General features: G+C 40.3%; 1 long non-coding RNA gene across 1 annotated transcript in view; it reads left to right on the top strand.

Annotated features, from left to right (window-relative positions):
• The window catches only part of LOC122453086, a 42,578-nt gene extending 23,747 nt beyond the window's left edge, over positions 1-18,831 (top strand). Inside the window, exon 4 of the long non-coding RNA XR_006272942.1 lies at positions 18,095-18,831. This is a non-coding gene — a long non-coding RNA (uncharacterized LOC122453086). The remainder of the gene's footprint in view (positions 1-18,094) is intronic.
• The last annotated feature ends 1,625 nt before the right edge of the window (positions 18,832-20,456 follow it).

Genomic DNA, 20,456 nt, shown 5'->3' with positions numbered 1-20,456 from the left:
TGAGAGTGCTGCCATCACGATCTAACCACTTCTCAGAGGCCCCCACCTCCTAACACTATCATCTTTTGGGGTTAGGATTTCAAATATGAATTTTAGGGGGACACAAACACTCAGACCATAACATCATGTCCACTAGAATCAATAGGTTGTACATTTAGAAGTTCACCCTCCCCAACAAAGTTACTGCAATTCAATGTGTTTCAATGTGTTTTGGTAGCTAGCACCTCCGGCTGGGGCGGCAAGCAGCAATTTCAAGATCTAATGCGAAAGCATCATGATTTCTGATCTGATTTTAATAATTCTAGGAGTTGCCAAGATATATGTAATGTCTCATTGGTGTGACTAGAGTATTTTTCCATTAGTCCTAGTGAATATTGAATTCATACTATTAAAGTGGGCAAAACATGCCTATAGGAGGCATTTAAATTGCAATGCAGAGAAGTATTTATTATTTAGAACAATATTTCAGTTTAAAGAATCAAACCTGAAAATTTAGGATGACTAATTTTTACCAAGGCACCTTGTTATTGCCTAGGCTTAAAGCATGATATTAAACACATATGTTACAACAAAGCAGTCAAGTCTGTGTGGTCAACTTTTAATTTTGTTTTCATTCTACTCTTTGGCCTGTGGAATTTAAGACTTTGTTTATTCAGAAGATGATGAGAAAACCCTGCCTTTGGAGTACTCCATAAAAATTTACAGGGACAATGCTGTTTTCTTTAGTCAAAACAATGCATTTCATTGACTTTAATGGTTGCTTGCAGTTGTAACTGGTTTGTACTTTGAAGCACTTTGATATTTGTTATCAGTTTTTGACTTAAGAGATGCTGGTTGAAATACAAATAGGTTGATAAGTCTTGACTGATGTTAGAAACAGGCATTTTCAATTTAACTTCAGGAATCTGAGAAAACAAATGTTAATGTTTGCAGAATAAGAAGGTATGATGTTATATAATCAAGTATTCACAGAAACATGAGGTCCTTGGTGGCTCAGATAGTGAAGATCTGCCTGCAGTGCAGGAGACCTGGGTTCGATCCCGAGGGTGGGGAAAATCCTCTGGAGAAGGAAATGGCAACCCACTTAAGTATTCTTGCCATGGGCAGAGGAGTCTGGCGGGCTACAATCCATGGTGTCACAAAGAGTCAGACACGACTGATTGACTAAGCACACACATGCCACACAGAAACATACTTATATTTATCAGGTATGATCCAGAATAAGAACAGTGTGAATTTTAAAAATTGAGACAGGCAATGTGGCACTGATATTTATAAGTAAGTGATGGAGGGAACATCCAGAAGAATTTTGTGTAATCTCTGATGGCCAGTAGATATAAGACTTTCTATTGGATTCAGATGGAAAAGGTGAGATGACTTGAACGATGTATTTTAGAATGCCGACAGCCAGTCTACGGAAGCCCACTGACTGCCAAGAGAAGACCAAAATGTCACCTATGCTTACTCTTGGTTGAGCAAGCATTTCTTGCATCCCTTTAACATGTTAGGCACAGGTGATGGAGACAGAAAGATAAATAAGACACTATCCCCTGTCTAGAATCAGGCTATATATATAAAGTAGTAATAGGCAAAATAATAATCATCATTTATTAAACACCTAAAGTATGCCCACTGCTTAAATGCAGTTACTCCTAACACTCTGATTCTACAAAGTATCATTTGTTGCCATTTGCCAAGAGGAAGAAAGAAAGAAAGAAAGAAAGAAAGAAAGAAATAGCCTTGAAGTGGTTAATGAACTGACCCAAGTCACAGAGAGCAAATAGAGAATTTGGTTTGGACCTTGTTCAGATCCCAAGGTCTAAGGTCTAAGGTCACCATTTTGAAAATATATGGGTCAGATCATGTAGGTCATTTAGGACATTTCAAGTAATTTATATTTTATTCTGAAGGCTATTGAATGCTGCTGATTTTAAATAGCTTGTGGCATGCCAGGATGTAGGCTTTATTTTTTAATGTATATTTTTTAAATCAATTTTTTTATTTTCCTCTAGTTTCAGCGAGCCAGGGCTACTCTCTAATTGTGGTGCATGGGCTTTTCATTGCAGTGGCTTCTCTTGATTCAGAGCACAAGCTCTAGGGAGTATGCACTCAGTAGTTGCAGTGGATGGGCTTAGTTATCCTCTGGCATGTGAGATCTTCCCAGACCAGAGATGGAACCCATGACCCCTGCATTGGCAGGAGGATTCTTAACTGTTGGACACCGAGGAAGTCCAGGGTGTGGGCTTTAAAGGGAAATATCAGACAAGGATGGAGAAAGGAGATGAAACCTCAAGAAGGTAACACTGGATTAGCAGGTAAAATTGATGAGCCCTGAGAACAGAGCCTTGAAAATGAAAGTGAAGTGAAAGTGTTAGTCACTCAGTCATGTCAGATTCTTTGTGACCCCATGGACTGTAGTTCACCAGGCTCTTCTGTCCATGGGATTCTTCAAGCAAGAATACTGGAGTGGTTAGCCATTCTCTTCTACAGGAGATCTTCCCGACCCAGGGATCGAACCCAGGTCTCCCACATTGCAGGCAGATTCTTTTCCATCTGAACCACTAAGGAAGCTGCTCAGGGAAGAGGATAGACACGTTGAGGGCCTCAAATATTTAAGTGGGAGAAATAGGAGATGACCTTCCATTTCCATCCATTCTTTATGTGAAAGAAAAACAAAGAGCTATCATGTTATAAAGACTGGTTGAGGAAAGAGATCGAAAAAGTCAAATGTCATAGAACAATCAAGTATGATAGAATATATAATTATCCAGTGGCTACAGCAATTTGGAAACTGCATGAATAGCAATTTGATCTCATCAAGAACAGTTGTTGGAATTCCCTGGTGGTCCAGTGGTTAGGACTTTGAGCTTCCATTGCAGGGGGAGTGGGTTTGATCCCTGGTTAGGGAACTAAGATCCCACATGCCTCATGTTACCACCCTCCCCCCTCCAAAAAAAAAAAAAACAAAAACAAAACAGTTGTTGTAGAATGGTGGAGAAAGAAACCACATTACAGTGAGTGAAGAACCAAGTGGGAAGCAAATACTGCTGTTAAGAAATGATCGTGAAAGACAAGGCGTCCTAGAGAGATTGCTCAAGAGATGCACTGGCTGGAGAGAGGGCTTGTTTCTTCACAAGGAAGAGGCTTGAATCACATGCAGAAGGTGAAATCCAGGACAGAGGAAGAGGTTCAAGGGCAGGGGAAAGCAGAGCTGTGGAAGATGTGGGATGCTAGACTAGCTTTTGGCAGGAGGCGGGACATCTTACTCTCTGTGACAGAAGGGATGTAGGTGTGAAGATATACCATGTAGGAAAATAGGACTTTAAGAAACTTTTTCCTAAATGATTTCTGTTTTTCATGTTGAGAAAAGGATAAGATGATCTATGGCAAATGAGAAAGATAGGGTTTGAAAAAGGAGTAAATGTAAATGGTAAAAAATTGTGGAAATGGGAGAAGAAGCAGACTGCTGCTGCTAAGTCGCTTCAGTCGTGTCCGACTCTGTGCGACCCCATAGACGGCAGCCCACCAGGCTCCCCTGTCCCTGGGATTCTCCAGGCAAGAACACTGGAGTGGGTTGCCATTTCCTTCTCCAATGCATGCATGCATGCTAAGTTGCTTCAGTCATGTCCGACTCTGTGCAGCCTCATGGACAGCAGCCCACAGGCTCCTCTGTCCATGGAATTCTCTAGGCAAGAGTACTGGAGTGGGTTGCCATTTCGTTCTCCAAGGAGCAGACTAGGGATATGTATAGAAAGAACTGCTGCTTGTCCCCAAAGGTTTGATCAGAGCTCTGAAACCATGTTTCTTCCTGATGCCAGATTTCATGACTCTGGGATTGTTTTCATGGTACTTAGATATAGAAATGAAGTAGATCAATGGCTAGGTTGATCCAAAGGTTTTCAGTCTTTATGGGTCAGAAGAGAGACTGACCAAGTCAAGAGCCAGTAGATGTTAACAAGTGAATGTGTGAATATTTGAATAGAGTCTGAGACTCAGGCTAGATATGAAGGAATGGGAGGAAGAAGAGGCAGGTTCTTTGAGATATATGACAGATACTGATAAAAATAGGAGAGTGGGGAATCTGTAAAGAGAAAAATTTGTGATTGGGATATGGTGCTTTAGATATAAAAGATGGAATACTTTCAGGGGAAATGAGATATTTAAAACACCCCAAAGCAATTTGCATATTTTTTCATGGGGGGATCATGGCATCTGGTCCCATCACTTCATGGCAAATAGATGGAGAAACAATGGAAACAGTGACAGACTTTATTTTCTTGGGCTCCAAAATCACTGCAGAGAGTGATGGCAGCCATGAAATTAAAAGATGATTGCTCCCTGGAAGAAAAGCTATGACAAACCTATACAGCATATTAAAAAGCAGAGACATTATTTATTGACAAAGGTCCATGTAGCCAAAGCTATGGTTTTTCCAGTAGTCATGTATGGATGTGAGAGTTGGACCATAAAGTTGAGAGCCGAAGAATTAATGCTTTTGAATTGTGGTATTGGAGAAGACTCTTGAGAGTCCCTTGGACAGCAAGATCAAACCAGTCAATCCTAAAGGAAATCAGTCCTGAATACTCATTAGAAGGACTGATGTTGAAGCTGAAGCTCCAATATTTTGGCCACCTTATGCGAAGGACTGACTCCTTGGGGAAAATCCTGATGTTGGGAAAGATTGAGGGCAGGAGGAGAAGGGGATGACAGAGGATGAGATGGTTGGATGGCATCACCAACTTGATGGACATAGTTTGAGCAAGCTCTGGGATTTGGTGATGGATAGGGAAGCCTGGCATGCTGCAATCCATGGGGTTGCAAAGAGTCGGACATGACTGAGCAACTGAACTGAACTGAACTGAACTGTGTAGCAGAGGGAACTTGACTCAGTATCCTGTAATAATCTATAAGCGAAAAGAATCTTGAAAAGAATAGATTCATGTAGATGTGTATAACTGAATCACTTTGCAGCACAGCTGAAACTAACACAGCATAGCAAATCAACTATTCATGTGTGCTCAGTCACCCAGTCGTGTCTGACTCTTTGTGACCCCATGGACTGTAGCCCCCCAGGCTCAGCAAGGATACTGGAGTGGGTTGCCATATCCTTTTCCACAAGATCTTCAATTTAAAAAAATGAGTTGAAAAAGCCCAAAGTAGCAAGATTATGTGAAACAGTTCTTTTGGTCTCTTGTCCATCATGATCCTGCTGTTACAGAGCCGAGCACACCGTATGGTGAGCATGTAGTGTCTGTCCCATTCTATTATGATTTCATCCATGGTGCTGACTACAACTTATTTATTTCTGAACTTCCAGTGCTTAGCAGTGCCTGGCACAACCTGCCTGTGTGTGCTTAGTCACTCAGTCGTGTCTGACTCTTTGCGACTCCATGGACTGTAGCCCGCCAGGTTCCCCTGTCCATGGAATTCTCCAGGCAAGAATACTGGCGTGGGTTGCCATGCCCTCCCCAGGGCATCTTCCCAACCTAGGGGTTGAACCCAGGTCTCCTTCATGGCAGGCAGATTCTTTACCATCTGAGCCACCAGGGAAGCCCTGGCACATCCTAGGGATTCAGTAATGTTTGTTTTCTCATGTAGACAGAAATAATCAGAAAGACTTCATGAACTAAGCATGTTTCCAACAACCTGCTGTCCTTTTTTTTTTTTTTTTTTAAATCACTGTTTTCCATATTCAACTTTTTCCCCAAACGATCAGTACAGCACACGTTAAAGTGAAAGTGTTAGTTACTCAGTCGTTTCTGACTCTTTGTGACCCTGTGAACTGTGCCCGCCAGGCTCCTTTGTTCATGGAATTCTTCAGGCAAGAATACTCGAGTGGGGTACCATTTCCTACTCCAGGGATCTTCCCCACCCAGGGATCAAACCCAGGTCTCCTGCACTGCAGGCAGATTCTATACTGTCTGAGCCACAGCATTTATACTCACAGAACACAGTAGGTACATAGTAAATAGTTGCAATCAGTTGATTATAAAAGAGCAACTTTCCCTGATTGTAGAATGTTGGACTTTGCTTTGTTGCTACTTCTGTAAACCTACATCTGGGGAAATATATTTAAACAGATTCCATTTACTTTTCTTAGTTCTGACAAAAATATGTTTTACTTCCTGAAAACATGCCTTTGAGGTATGGCTTCTTCACCTTGTTGAAGGTATTCAGCACGTGATTCTGACGCTGACAGAATGATTTCAGTAGGAGTCGAATCTTTGTACACTGCGTGCATCCTATCCAGGATGCCCACAGACATTTAGAAATTTGCAGAGAACTCTGCTGAAAATTTTATTCCAGTTGATTAATAGCTCATCTACCTCACAAAAGTGGAAAATTGAACTAGCTTATTTGTATCTTTTTTTTTTCCCTTGACTAGCTCTATACCAGTCAAAATCATTGAATAATTACTCAGAGAGCTCAAGTGAGGTTTGGGTAAATCAACATGTCTGGGGGATCATTTGACTGACATAGGATGGAAAAAATATTGCCATTTTAAAAAGTGAAAAAGCCTTTTAATTACAGGGATATTTGAGTGCTGGTAACAGGAATGACTTGTTTCTTTCAGATGCACAAACAAATGTCAATACTAGTTAGAGCTTTTGCCTGGGTTCTTCACTGTAGTTTCCGAGATTCTCTCTGGTCCACTCCCAGTTTCAGAGGGTGCTGTTCTTCTTATCTTGGACCAAAGTCATCTTCTTTATTTTGAATGTTTGTGAGGACTCATTACCTATCACCCATTTATCTATAACTTAGAGAAGTTTGAAGTACTGTATCCGGAAAAGGCAATGGCACCCCAATCCAGTATTCTTGCCTGGAAAATCCCATGGACGGAGGAGCCTGGTGGGCTGCAGTCCATGGGGTCGTTAAGAGTCGGACACGACTAAGTGACTTCACCTTCACTTTTCACTTTCATGCATTGGAGAAGGTAATGGCAACCCACTCCAGTGTGCTTGCCCGGAGAATCCCAGGGATGGGGGGAGCTTGGTGGGCTGCCGTCTATGGGGCTGCACAGAGTCGGACACAACGGAAGCGACATAGCAGCAGCAGCAGCAGCAGAAGTACTGTATCAGGTTCCTAGATGTCTCTTATAGATATTTATAAAACTCCACTTAACACAGGACTTTCCAGGTGGCTCAGTGGTAAAGAATCTGCCTGCCAATCCAGGAGATGCAGGAGACATGGGTTTGATCCCTGGGTCTGGAAGGTCTCCTGAAGGAGTAAAGGCAACCCACTCCAGTATTCTTGCCTGGGAAATCCCATGGACAGAGGAACCTGGCGGGCTACAAATCCTCAAGATTGCAAAGAGCTGGACCAACTGAGCGGCGGAGAGCGTGTGCATGCACACACACACACACACACACACACACACACACACACCCATTTAACACAGAAAGGAACCATAAGGATATAAACATCACCTGAGGTAATTGTGAACCCAATTGAAAGTATTTCTATATTCAGTGGCCATCACAAATAGCCACATCCTAACAGTAGCATCTTCAATCTTTATTTTGACCACAGATGTAAAAAATCTTAGTAAGGTCAGAGGGGTTATATATTACTGTTCTATAGCAATTTCAAGGTTCCTGGCATAGGCTTAATGATGAAATGATATCCTGTGTGACAAACCAAGACAAATTGCTTCTTTGAAATCTGAATTAAAACATCAGTGTTGATTTTTTGAAAATTTAATCAAATGCAATTTAGGTTACTTTAAACTTATAAATAGTACTCAGAAGGAATAGTCACATGGAAGAGGAATATAAGCCTGGATCTAGCTGTTTTCACAACTGACCTAAGAATCAACATTTACATAGTGAGATATCTTTTCAGGAAATGTCACAAAGTGAAATAATTATGTGTCAGTAGTCTCAATTTCTGAAATAACTGAATGCTTCCTTTTTCCAAGTTAAAGACTTTTCAAGATAGAGTTGAATAAGTATGCAGCCCCAACCAGATGTTAATCTCTCTGAAAGACTACTCGGTAACAATTCTTTTCATTCCTGATTGCTTGCCTGGTTGACAAGATTTTTCCAAATTCTTCTTGGATCCTAAGAAACAAAAAAGGGATGGAGGGGTGCATAAAATCTGCCATTAAGCTAGACAATTTGCTTTTGCTTTTTCAGATTTAATTCATATACATTTTCCTAGTGTGTCAGGTGGACTGGACTTACCTCATGGCTCTAGCTTCACCTCTAGGTTAATTATTTTAGGATCAATTTTCCCCATTTCTGCACCTGGATTTATTTGAATTAAAACCAAGCTTTGAATTCACTTTTGATGTTGCTGACTGCAAATTTCTAATAATCTACCTCTTCAACAACTCTTTCTTTTTTCTTACACCCAAGACACCTATTTTTTTTAAAAAGTATTTCTTTGGCTGCTTGGGATCTTAGAGGAACCTGGTGGACTACAGTCCATGGAGGTTGCACAGAGTTGGACATGACTGAGCATGCATACAAGTTCCAAAAGCAATGCGTTTGCACATCTTTTTTTTTAAATCACATTTTATTTGTTTGTCATTGTTATATTATTTGGGCTTCCTTGGTGGCTCAGCTGGTAAAGAATCTGCTGGCAATGTGGGAGACCTGGGTTTGATCCTTGGGCTGGGAGGATCCCCTGGAGAAGAGAATGGCTGCCCAGTCCAGTATTCTGGCCTGGAGAATTTCATGGACTATAGTCCATGGGGTCAAAAAGAGTTGGACACGACTGAGCAACTTTCACTTTCATTATTATTTATTTTTGCTGGGCTGGGCCTTAGTTACAGCATACTGGATCTTTACTTGTGACATGTGGGATCTAGTTCCCTGACCAGGGATTGAACCCAGGCTCCCTGCACTGGGAGAGCAAAGTCTTAGGCAATGGACCATCAGGGAAGTCCTGCACATCTTTTCAAGATGGTGCTTCTGCAGGTGACTGAGGTCACCTGGTGTACATTGATTTTTTTTGAAGTTTCAATTTCAGAATGGGATGTTCTCTTACCTGAGAGCATACACTTGGAGTTCAGTGAACAGATTCTGCTGACACAATGCAATAAGAGGACGTCTTCACCAAAGTCTCAGTCAAGCAACATTTTCCTTGGAGTAGTCATTGGAAATGCTCCATTTTCTTCAATAGATATTAATGAAATCACCTACTACATTCAAGGGTAATAGAGAAGATATGTGTGTAAAAGAGAAAATACATTAATTTTCAAATAGAATTATCTTAAATATTGAAGCTCTGTAAATGGATTAAAAAAGAAAATGCTTTTATTTGTGATGTTTTACTATGTTCTCTCATATGCAATCTCATTTACCCCTTAGTAATCTTGGGACTTTATATGAATGAGTCAATTGAAGCTTTGAGATTTTAAGTTAATTTTCCAAGATCATTCTGTTCGCAACTAGTGATGTCACTCATCCATTTTGATTTGAAAAGATTCATGAGATGGTCAAATCTTATTCCAGTGCAATTTTTTTTAATTTTAAAAAAAAATTTTTCCCATTTGTTTTTATTGGAGGCTAATTACTTTACAATATTGTAGTGGTTTTTGCCATACATTGTGGGGGGGCGGGGATCGGGATGGGGAATACATGTAAATCCAGTGCAATTTTGATATTTGACAAATTTCAGAGCAACATGAAGTGGTGTGTGTATGGATTTTGCAGAAACCAGTAAGCCTATCTCTCAAGAGCATGGATTTTTCAGTAGACTAGACCCGAGTTCAAGTTTCTACTTTTCCATGTAGAAGTTTTTTATTTTTTAAACCTTTTGTAAACTCCAGAAGCCTGTTTCCTCATTTAGAAAACAGGCATCATAATAGTTCCTGTCTCGTGGAGTTGTATTAGAGCTGAATGAGCTGATACAGGAAAAGCTCATGGTGCCAGGCAGGGGCTAATGACACCAAACATTAGCTGCAAGTTCTTTTTTTTTTTTTTAAAATCATAGACAGTAACAGGTCTGATACATATTTATTCATTGAATTTACAGTTTTCATTTCTAGACTACATATATCTTATATATTTATACACAAAATGTGATTAATCAGAGAACGCCTGAAGTACATTTCCATTGTAAATTGCTCAAACTGTCTTAGAGAATGAAAATAGCCCTGAGATGCAGTGCTGACATTCTCCGACAGCTGGGGCAGCAGACAGCGCTGATGTCTTTCTACCTATGAACTAAGAGTTTTATCCGACGGAGGTGGTGACCGTGATTTCTCTCTGAAAGATGCCTGAATGCCAGCCAATGCTGTATTAGGATCTGACACACCACCTGACCCATCTAAAGGCAGATAGAAGAATAAGGTTTTTCAAAGGTCACTTTGAAACCATGCAAAGTGTTTTACGTGTTTTTGCTGTGGTCAAAGATTGTGTTTAAGATACTTGTAACAAACGCAACAAAAATCAAAATGAACCAACAAACAGAATGAAAATAGAGAAAGAAAGGGAAAAAAAGGAGGGAGGGGAGTTTGGGGGAGAATGGATACATGTATATGTATGACTGAGTCCCTTGGGTTGTTCACCTGAGACTATCACAACGCTGTTTGTTAATTGGCTGTATCACAATAAAAAATAAAAAGTTTTTTTTTTTTTGAAGAGCTTCTGTCCAGGATTGAAATGCTTGCACTTTAGTCAGTCTTAACATTTTTGATAATGACATTATGCACAGCAGCAAAGAAACAAAAGGGGATAAAGGTCTTAGGAGTTATATTGATAAACTATGTGTGGTGCTCAAAAATGGCACAGAGTATCTTGTTTAAGCTGTAAAAATATATTAGCGTGTCATGTTATCTTCATAAATTCTTCTCACACGTAGGGTGGGTGAAATTCCCAAATCCCAAGGCACATCACCCATTCGGCTGGTCGCTGCAATTCATCAGTTGTTTTGCAGGCTCACAGTGGAGACTGAGGTATTATGATTCTAGAGGGTTTGATAATAGATGAATTATTAGCTGTTGGGGACAGATTCGTTTTGGAGCCTTTCTGTGTTAGTTTCTCCTGTAGGACAGCAATCATTCTCATGGCACTTGCTCCCTCAGCCTTAAAGAGATTCCAATTCTAGCTTGTAATTTTTTTCCTAGTAAAATTTCCTTAGTGGTTAATTATGACTGGTAGAGCTGTCCGGAAGTTCAGCAAGTGTGTGGAGAGTTCAAACATGTCAAATTCTAATCAGTCTCACGATGGAACAGCCTTGGGGATTCTTTGTCACCATGTTTATACACATTTGTATTCCTTTCCTCCACAGAGGATCATGTGTTGAACTTGAGATTTTGACCTTTTTGGAAAACAAAAAGACTCTTAGAACTTATTTCTTCTAAGGTTGAGCAGTTTTACTTTTTGATCTTTGAGTATTTCAGCAGCATCTAACTTAGACAAGGATGCAAGAAATTAAATGCTCTTTTGAATGTTGTAGATCAGGCGAGATGAACCCAAAGTGTGCTTAAGCCTCTTCATTCCTTTCTAAAAGCTTTCTAAGGAAGCCAGACCAGCCAGGGCAGATTAAGCAGAATCATCTTCTTTTCCAAAGGTGTATACTTGTGGGAAACTGAAAGGAGACAAACCACCAAGGAATGTCATAAAGTTCTCAATAAATTCCCAAAGTTCCAAATTGCAGTCTTAGAAGAGTTTCTTCACATTTAGGTAGGATTTTAGTGCATACATTGTCATCAATTCCAAAGTTAGCTTGACTACTAAAATATTAATCACTTGTTTTTTTTTTTCAGTGGGGGTTGGAAGATACGCAAATAACGAAGGATTTTCAAAAAGTCAACACAAAATATAGTTGTGTGTGTGCTCAGTTGCTTAGTTGTGTCAGACTTTTTGTGACCTCTGGACTGCAGCCAGCCAGGCTCCTCTGTCCACGGAATTTTCCAGGTAAGAATACTGGAGTGGGTTGCCATTTCCTCCTCCAGGGGATCTTCCTGACCCAGAGATCAAACCCACATCTCCTGCATCTTCCTGCATTGGCAGGTGAATTCTCTACCACCAGGCCAACTGGGAGGCCCCCAGATATAGTTACACTGAAACAATTAGATAATTAGACACATAAATTATGCTGAAACCAAAGTTTTTTCTAGGAATACATTGTTATCAGAATTTTGTGCTGTTTTTTGTCTCTAATTTTCTGAAAACTGGGTTTTTCAGAAAACCACACCTATAATTTCATAACTGGGGGACACAGAGGAGAATATCAAACCTGAATTAAAGATGGAGAAATGGTCCCAATGGCAGAAGTCCTGAGTGGCAGTTGAATCTATAGCAAACATTCTAGAATGCTGAAGTCGATTTAGAATATTTTCTAATGCACTTTATGTTTTTGCTGTGTCAGATATTTTTTGAGTGAGGGGCATTTCTGTTTCGGCAAAGAATTATGTGGCTGAATTATCAGGAGTGTGATTCAGGACCTGAAAGATATTTGTTTATGCACTATTGAGGGCTCATAATTGAAATGAGGTATGAGTCACAAACATTATGTATTCAACAGTTATGTGAATTATTTCTGATAAGTTATTTTCAACCCTTTTGTCAGCCCCTGTACCTCTAATGCCATTTTAGAGAACCCCTGGCCAAGGGCAGACTCAGTTTTAGATTTTCCTATTTAAAGGGCCTTATGAAGGGGACTTCCCTGGCTGTCCAGTGGTTAAGACTGTGTCTTTACAATGCAGGTAGCACAGGTTGGATCCCTGGCTGGGGAACTAAGATCCCACATGCCTCGTGGGATGGCCAAAAAAAAAAAAGTGCATTATGAGGATACAAAAGAAATCAAAAGTATAGACTATATTCTGGAAACTTATAGACTATTTTGGGAAAGTAGCATTCACTGGTAAGAATAGAGAGAGGGAGAAGACAGGGCTTGAGGTGCTATGGAGTGATGAACTTGGATGGCAATGAACACGGAGGGTGACCATCCAGGACTAACCGGAGGGATGGGGCAAGCTGACTAGGCATTGAAGTTGAGACATGTCTGGCATAAGGCACTGGAAGGCCTTCTCCCTCTTCTCTGTTAATTCAGTTGCTCATTCAAAACAAGTGTGTTGGGGTGTGGACGGTAGGCTGGGTGCCTTGGTGAGGAATATAGCATTGAGGATGGTGGGCATTGGTACCTCGTCCAGGAAGTTTAGGGTCCAGAGTTCAGCAGACAGAGACTATTTCCCAGAGTTTGCCCAAACTCATGTCCATTTAGTCAGTGATGGCATCGAACCATCTCATCCTCTTTGGCTCACTTCTCCTCCTGTCCTCAGTCTTTCTCAGCATCAGGGTCTTTTCCAGTAAGTTGGCTCTTTGCAACAGGTGGCCAAAGTACTGGAGCTTCAGCTTCAGCATCAATCCTTCCAGTGAATATTCAGGGTTGATTTCCTTTAGGAATGACAAGTTGGATCTCCTTGTAATTCAAGGGACTCTCAAGAGTCTTCTCCAACACCACAGTTCAAAAGCATCAATTCATTGGTGCTCATCTTTCTTTATGGTCCAGCTGTCACATCTGTACATGACCATTGGAATCTCAGTTAACTCTTGCAGTGGTCCTGTGGGTCGGACAGGGCAGGCCCTGCCAGGTCCCATCTTGTTTGAGAAATTGAATCTCAGAGGCTGGCTGCCCTGCTGGCATCTTGCAGTTGAGAAGTGGAGGAGGTGCTGAAAATAACTCCAATTAAAAAAAACAAAAACACAGTAGTTTCCAATGGAAAGTTTCAAAGCACAGAGCATCTAGGACTCTCACTGTTCTCAGAAAATTCGAGAACGTTGGGATAATCAGGAACTTTTGTTTATAAATGTGTCCAGTGAAGAAAGAACTGTGGTTGGAAGAAAAATTCCACTTTATCTGAAGGACTGTTCAAATATCTCCTTTCTGGCTGTTTCCTTCTTGAGAACACCAGAAGCTGGCTTGGAAGCTCTTTGAGGACAGTCTTGGGTCAGTTTCTTTCTGCTGTCATAAGTGCTTACTCTCAGTAACTGGTGTTTTGAACAGTTTTAAGAAGGCTCCTTTGGTTGCTGTGTAGAGAAGAGACCCGGGATGAGATGGAAGCAGGAGAGAACACCTGGAAGGCTGATGCCCTGGTCTGAGTGAGAGAGAGGGTGATGGTGTTGGTAAGAAGTACTGGGTATATTGCATATACTTTTATATTTTGAGACCTCTCTGGTGGCTCAGACAGTAAAGAATCTACCTGCAATGCAGGAGACCCAGGTCTGATCCCTAGGTCAGGAAGAGCCCCTGGACGAGGGAATGGCTACCCACTTCAGTATTCTTGCCTGGAGAATCCCATGGACGGAGGAACCTGATGGGCTTTAGTCCATGGAGTCACAAAGAATAGGACACGACTGAGCGACTAACACTTTCACTTTTATATTTTGAAAGCAGAGCCAGCAGGACTCTGACAGATTAGATGTGGGTTGTGGGAATTGAGGTCAAGACAAGTGTTTTGGCCTGAAGTCTGGAGGGAAGGAGGGACCCCCAGAGAGGATGAGGAGGTGGTAGGAGAAGCCAATGTGGATGGAAGATCAAGAGTCCAGTTCTGGAAATGTGGAGCTCAAGGCACCTGGTACACATTAGATTTTCTTTTTTTCATTCTTTCTTTCCTCCCTCCTTCCTTCCTTTCTCTCTTCCTTCCTTCCTCCCTACCTCTTTCCCTCCCTTCCTTTCTTTATCTTTCCTTCTTTTTCTCTGCTTGACCTTTCATAACATTAAATTAAGGAAGACATACTGGATTTCTATTGAATACAGTTTATTTCACTTTTCTAACTTCAAAATATTCATCTGCAAGAGGAAGAAAACAGAAATTAGAAATGAATACTCTAGTTTTTGAGTGGGGACATTATTTTACTAATGTATTCTTACAGCTAAATAAGAGATTCATTTTTCAGTCGATTTTGTTTTTTCAGTTTTACATGAGACATTGTGCACCTCTGGGCTATGTTTTCCTTGACTGATTCTGTTGGAGCTGGTGGAGGGAGTCCCTTCACTGAAACAGCATCTCTGCTCAGGGTTTGATCCACTCCCTTGGAAGGCAGTGCTGTGTCCTGCTGATTTTATGTCAATTCCAACTTGGTAAAGAAAGTCAAACATCTTCAAAAGTTCAGTATGAGGATAGAGCATATGAAATATGAATTCTTAACATTATACACTGTCCTGACCCTTTCACTGAAGTATAGACCTTTTGATACTTAGGGCTCTACACTAATTTTTCATGTCATTAGGGTACTGTTCTTTGATAAGCAACTTTATTGCATTGAATTACAAGCAAGCGTGGATCCATTTTAAGCCACTTAATATTCAAGTATAGGATAAGACAATGAGCATGTCTGAGATTGAATATTTCTGAAAATATCTTCAGTAGCTTGTAATCATAAAAAGCATGTTTTATGGATATGGCCATGTTAAGACACTCCAGAACTTTCTTTTATCTTTAATATATTAAAACCCTTTCTTCTAAAAGCATTTTAATTTTTTAAACAGGTGTAATTCAGTAGCACTCATGCTAAATTTTGATTAAATTACTTGAAGCAAAAATAATTGCATCTTAGCACATGAATAGAGATGACCAATTTTTATTTCATACTTTTAAATTTCAAATCATGAGAATCTCAACATTTCCAAGGATATGCAATTTAATGTTCACTATGTGCTTAAATTGGAGAACTTCCACTAGAAAAAAATGCATTGTTGAGAAAGTACAACTCCAACAAACTAGGAAGTGTAACAAAAAAGAATCAGGATCACAGAGATAGAGAACAATCTGGTAGTTAACAGTGGGGAGGGGAGGGGCAACACAGGGGAAGGGTGTTAAGAGGTACAATCTACTATGTATAAAATAAGCAATGAGGATATAGTATGCAACATGGAGAATATACCCAATATTTTATAATAACTATAACTGGAATATAAAAACAAAATTGCTGTCTGGGGAGGCCTTACAAATAGCTGAGAAAAGAGGAGAAGCTAAAGGCAAAGGAAAAAAGGAAAGATATACCCATTTGAATGCAGAGTTCCAAAGAATAGCAAGGAGAGATTAGAAAGCCTTCCTCAGTCATCAGTGCAAAGAAATAGAGGAAAATAATAGAATAGGAAAGACTAGAGATCTCTTCAAGAAAATTAGAGATACCAAGGGAATATTTCATGTAAAGATGGGCTCAATACAGCACAGAAATGGTATGGACCTAACAGAAGCAGAAGATATTAAGAAGAGGTGGCAAGAATACCCTGAAGAAATGTACAAAAAGATCTTCATGATCCAGATGATCACAATGGTGTGATCACTCACCTGGAGCCAGACATCCTGGAAGTCAAGTGGTTCTTAGGAAGCATCACTACAAACAAAGCTAGTGGAAGTGATGGAATTCCAGTTGAGCTACTTCAAATCCTAAAAGATGATGCTGTGAAAGTGCTGCACTCAATATACCAGCAAATTGGGAAAATTCAGCAGTGGCCACAGGACCAGAAAAGGTCAGTTTTCATTCCAATCCCAAAGAAAGGCAATGCCAAAGAATGCTCAAACTAACACACAATTGCTCTCATCTCACACACTAGTAAAATAATGCTCAAAATCCTCTAAGCCAGGCTTCAGCAATACGTGAACTGTGAACTTCCAGATGTTCAAGCTGGATTTATAAAAGGCAGAGGAACCAGAGATCAAATTGCCAACATCCGCTGGATCATTGAAAAAGCAAGAGAGTTCCAGAAAAACATCTATTTATGCTTTATTGGCTATGCCAAAGCCTTTGACTGTGTGGATCACAATAAACTGTGGAAAATTCTGAAAGAGATGGGAATACCAGACCACCTGACCTGCCTCTTGAGAAACCTGTATGCAGGTCAGGAAGCAACAGTTAGAACTGGACATGGAACCACAGACTGGTTCCAAATCAGGAAAGGAGTACGTCAAGGCTGTATATTGTCACCCTGCTTATTTAACTGATATGCAGAGTACATCATGAGAAACGCTGGGCTGGAAGAAGCACAAGCTGGAATCAAGATTACCGGAAGAAATATCAATAAACTCAGATATGCAGATGATACCACCCTTAGGGCAGAAAGTGAAGAAGAACTAAAGAGCCTCTTGATGAGAGTGAAAGAGGAGAGTGAAAAAGTTGGCTTAAAACTCAACATTCAGAAAACTAAGATCATGGCATCTGGTCCCATCACTTCATGGCAAATAGATGGGGAAACAGCAGAAACAGTGGCTGACTTTATTTTTTTGGGTTCCAAAATCACTGCAGATGGTGACTGTAGCCATGAAATTGAAAGACTCATATTCCTTGGAAGGAAAGTTATGACCAACCTAGGCAGCATATTAAAAAGCAGAGACATTACTTTGCCAACGAAGGTCTGTCTGGTCAAAGCTATGGTTTTTCCAGTAGTCATGTATGGATGTGAGAGTTGGACTATAAAGAAAGCTGAGTGCTGAAGAACTGATGCTTTTGAACTGTGGTGTTGGAGAAGACTCTTGAGAGTCCATTAGACTGCAAGGAGATCCAACCAGTCCATCCTAAAGGAAATCAGTCCTGGGTGTTCATTGGAAAGACTGATGCTGAAGCTGAAACTCCAATACTTTGGCCACCTGATGGGAAGAACTGACTCATTGGGAAAGACCCTGATGCTGGGAAAGATTGAAGGCAGGAGGAGAAGGGGACAACAGAGGATGAGATGGTTGGATGGCATCATCAACTCAATGGACATGAGTTTGAGTAAACTCTGGGAATTGGTGATGGACAGAGAGGCCTGGCGTGCTGTGGTCCATGGGGTTGCAAAGAGTTGTACACGACTGAGTGAACTGACTGATAAATGGAGTATAACTAAACAATTGTGAATCACTATATTGTACACCTTTAATTTCCATAATATTCTACAGCAACTGTACTTCAATAAAAAAAGAAGTAAAGAAAAATTACAACTCCATTATGGACTGACTTTTTTCTTCTTATTTTTGATGATCTCCTCCCTAATGTCCTGATCTGAAATTCATAACTCTTGTTTGTTTGTTTTTGTTTTAAATTGGGATATAGTGGCTTTACCATGTTGTGTTAGTTTCCACTATACAACAATATATGACACATATATCCCCCTGATCTTGTGCTTTCTTCCCTCTCCCCCTATCCTACTCCTCTAGGTCATCACAGAGGACTGACCCGCAAGTCTTTCAAGGTCTATTTCTAATTGCTACTTAGTGAAACCTGCCTGAGAACTTCTGCCTTCATCAAACTCTACTTCCTGGGCAGCCATGCACTTATTAGCTGCATTGGTGACATAGACACAATTATTGTGGAGCTGATTCCATGCAGCTTAGCACAGCGTTACATAGCATTTAAAAGTTTTCCTTGCATGTAATTATTCTCTCTGCAGTAAGTTTCTAAGGTGTCTGAAGACAGGTATGTCATGCCTTTTGTTCTGGGTGCCATGTATTTTTTGTTGAATGAAATATTTTATTCATTCAACTATCATTTATTCAGCTCACTATAAGCCAAGGATGGTGCTGAGTATTGGCACACCAAGCTTTATTTGTTATTTATTAATTCACTGCATTTTTGAGTGTCTGACATCTGTCAGGTGCTTGATGTACAGGATTGAAGTAAATTAAATTTCTAGTTCTGTAGATCTTACCTCTTAGAATGGGGGACGGATCATAAAAAAGCAAATAACAACTAGGTACATATTTTTAAATAGTGATAAGGGCTATGAAGAAAATGAAACAGTAAGGAGAGACGGAGTGTGAGCATATGGGGGTGTTTGAGAGAAGATGTTGAGGAAGGGCCTCTCTCACAAGATGGCATTTGAGCAGAGAACTGAGTGAAGTGAGCGACGGAACCAACCAAACATTCGCCAGGAGAGAGTTCCTGCCAGAGGAAAAGAAAGGCAAGTTCAACTGCTGGGGATCGGGGTACCCACGGCGTGTCCTGGAACAATGAGAAGGTCACTGTGGGTGGGACACCTCAAGTGATGGGAAAGGGGGCTCCCGGGAGGTGAGGTCAGGAAGGAGGCAGTGCCAGCTCATGGTGGGCTTTAAAGGATTTAATTCCACACATGAGAGGAAGACATTGAGAGGTTTTAAGTAGGTTACTGACATCGTCTGATTTATGCTGAGATGAATGAGAAAGATTCCAGAATTGTTCTAAAGAAACTGAAAATCTGTTATTCAGAGTTCTGCTGCACAAACATTCATAGTCATTTTTATTAAACTATGAAATCAGAAAAGGAAATTTCCTAAAAATTAAAAAATTCCAGCTATGTGTATGGTATTAAGTAGGGTGCACATATAAGTGGGTAATTGTGTAAAGTGGCAAATAGTAAATTTAAATAGAAAATTATAGCCTCAAAAGTTATAAAGACAAGGAATGTAGACTTTACAAACTAAAAACTTAAGTCCAAGAAATGCAATATTTTCATCTGAGAAATGAAATGTGTGGCTATTTTATTTACTTCCATATTTTTGCATGTCAAAATATCAAGGTATGATTTAATATTTTATGTAAGAATATACATTTCTATCATTTGAATCACAGGACTAAAGGAATGTTAATAAATAATTATGGCCCATGTTTTCCTCAGAGAACGGCATAGTTGTAAATTGGATCTGAAGAGCTGTGAAATAGAAATAATTATATGCTCTTATGCTATTAAATTGGTGGCTCAGACCATTAAGAATCTATCCGCAATGCAGGAGACCTGGGTTCAATCCCTGTTTTGGGGAGATCCTATGGAGAAGAAAATGACTACTCACTCCAGTATTCTTGCCTGGAGAATCCCATGGACAGAGCAGCCTGGTGGGCTACAGTCCATGTGACAGCAGTCAGAAATGATTGAGCAACTAACACTTTCATGGTATTAAATAATCAAAGCTATTTTTTTTTTTCCTGTCCACAGATGAGATCTTAGTGCAAGGGCTCTGGGTTGTGATATTAATTTTGACACTGATGTGATAGACTGTGTGGATCACAATAAACTGTGGAAAATTCTGAAAGAGATGGGAATACCAGACCACCTGACCTGCCACTTGAGAATGCAGGTATGCAGGTCAGGAAGCAACAGTTGGAACTGGACATGTTCCAACAGACTGGTTCCAAATCAGGAAAGGAGTATGTCAAGGCTGTATATTGTCACCCTGCTTGTTTAACTTATATGAAGAGTACATCATGAGAAACGCTGGGCTGGAAGAAGCACAAGCTGGAATCAAGGTTGCTGGGAGAAATATCAATAACCTCAGATAAGCAGATGACACCACCCTTAGGGCAGAAAGTGAACAAGGACTAAAGAGCCTCTTGATGAAAGTGAAAGAGAAGAGTAAAAAAGTTGGCTTAAAACTCAACATTCAGAAAACTAAGATCATGGCATCCAGTTCCATCATTTCGTGGCAAATAGATGGAGAAACAGTGGCTGACTTTATTTTTTGGGGTTTCAAAATCACTGCAGATGGTGACTGCAGCCATGAAATTAAAAGATTTGGAAGGAAAGTTATGACCAACCTAGACAGCATA

Source organism: Cervus canadensis, chromosome 14, assembly GCF_019320065.1.
Source record: "Cervus canadensis isolate Bull #8, Minnesota chromosome 14, ASM1932006v1, whole genome shotgun sequence".
Taxonomy (NCBI): Eukaryota; Metazoa; Chordata; class Mammalia; order Artiodactyla; family Cervidae; genus Cervus; species Cervus canadensis.
Note: the sequence above shows the minus strand (reverse complement) of the source record. Positions and strands in the feature narration are given on the sequence as shown.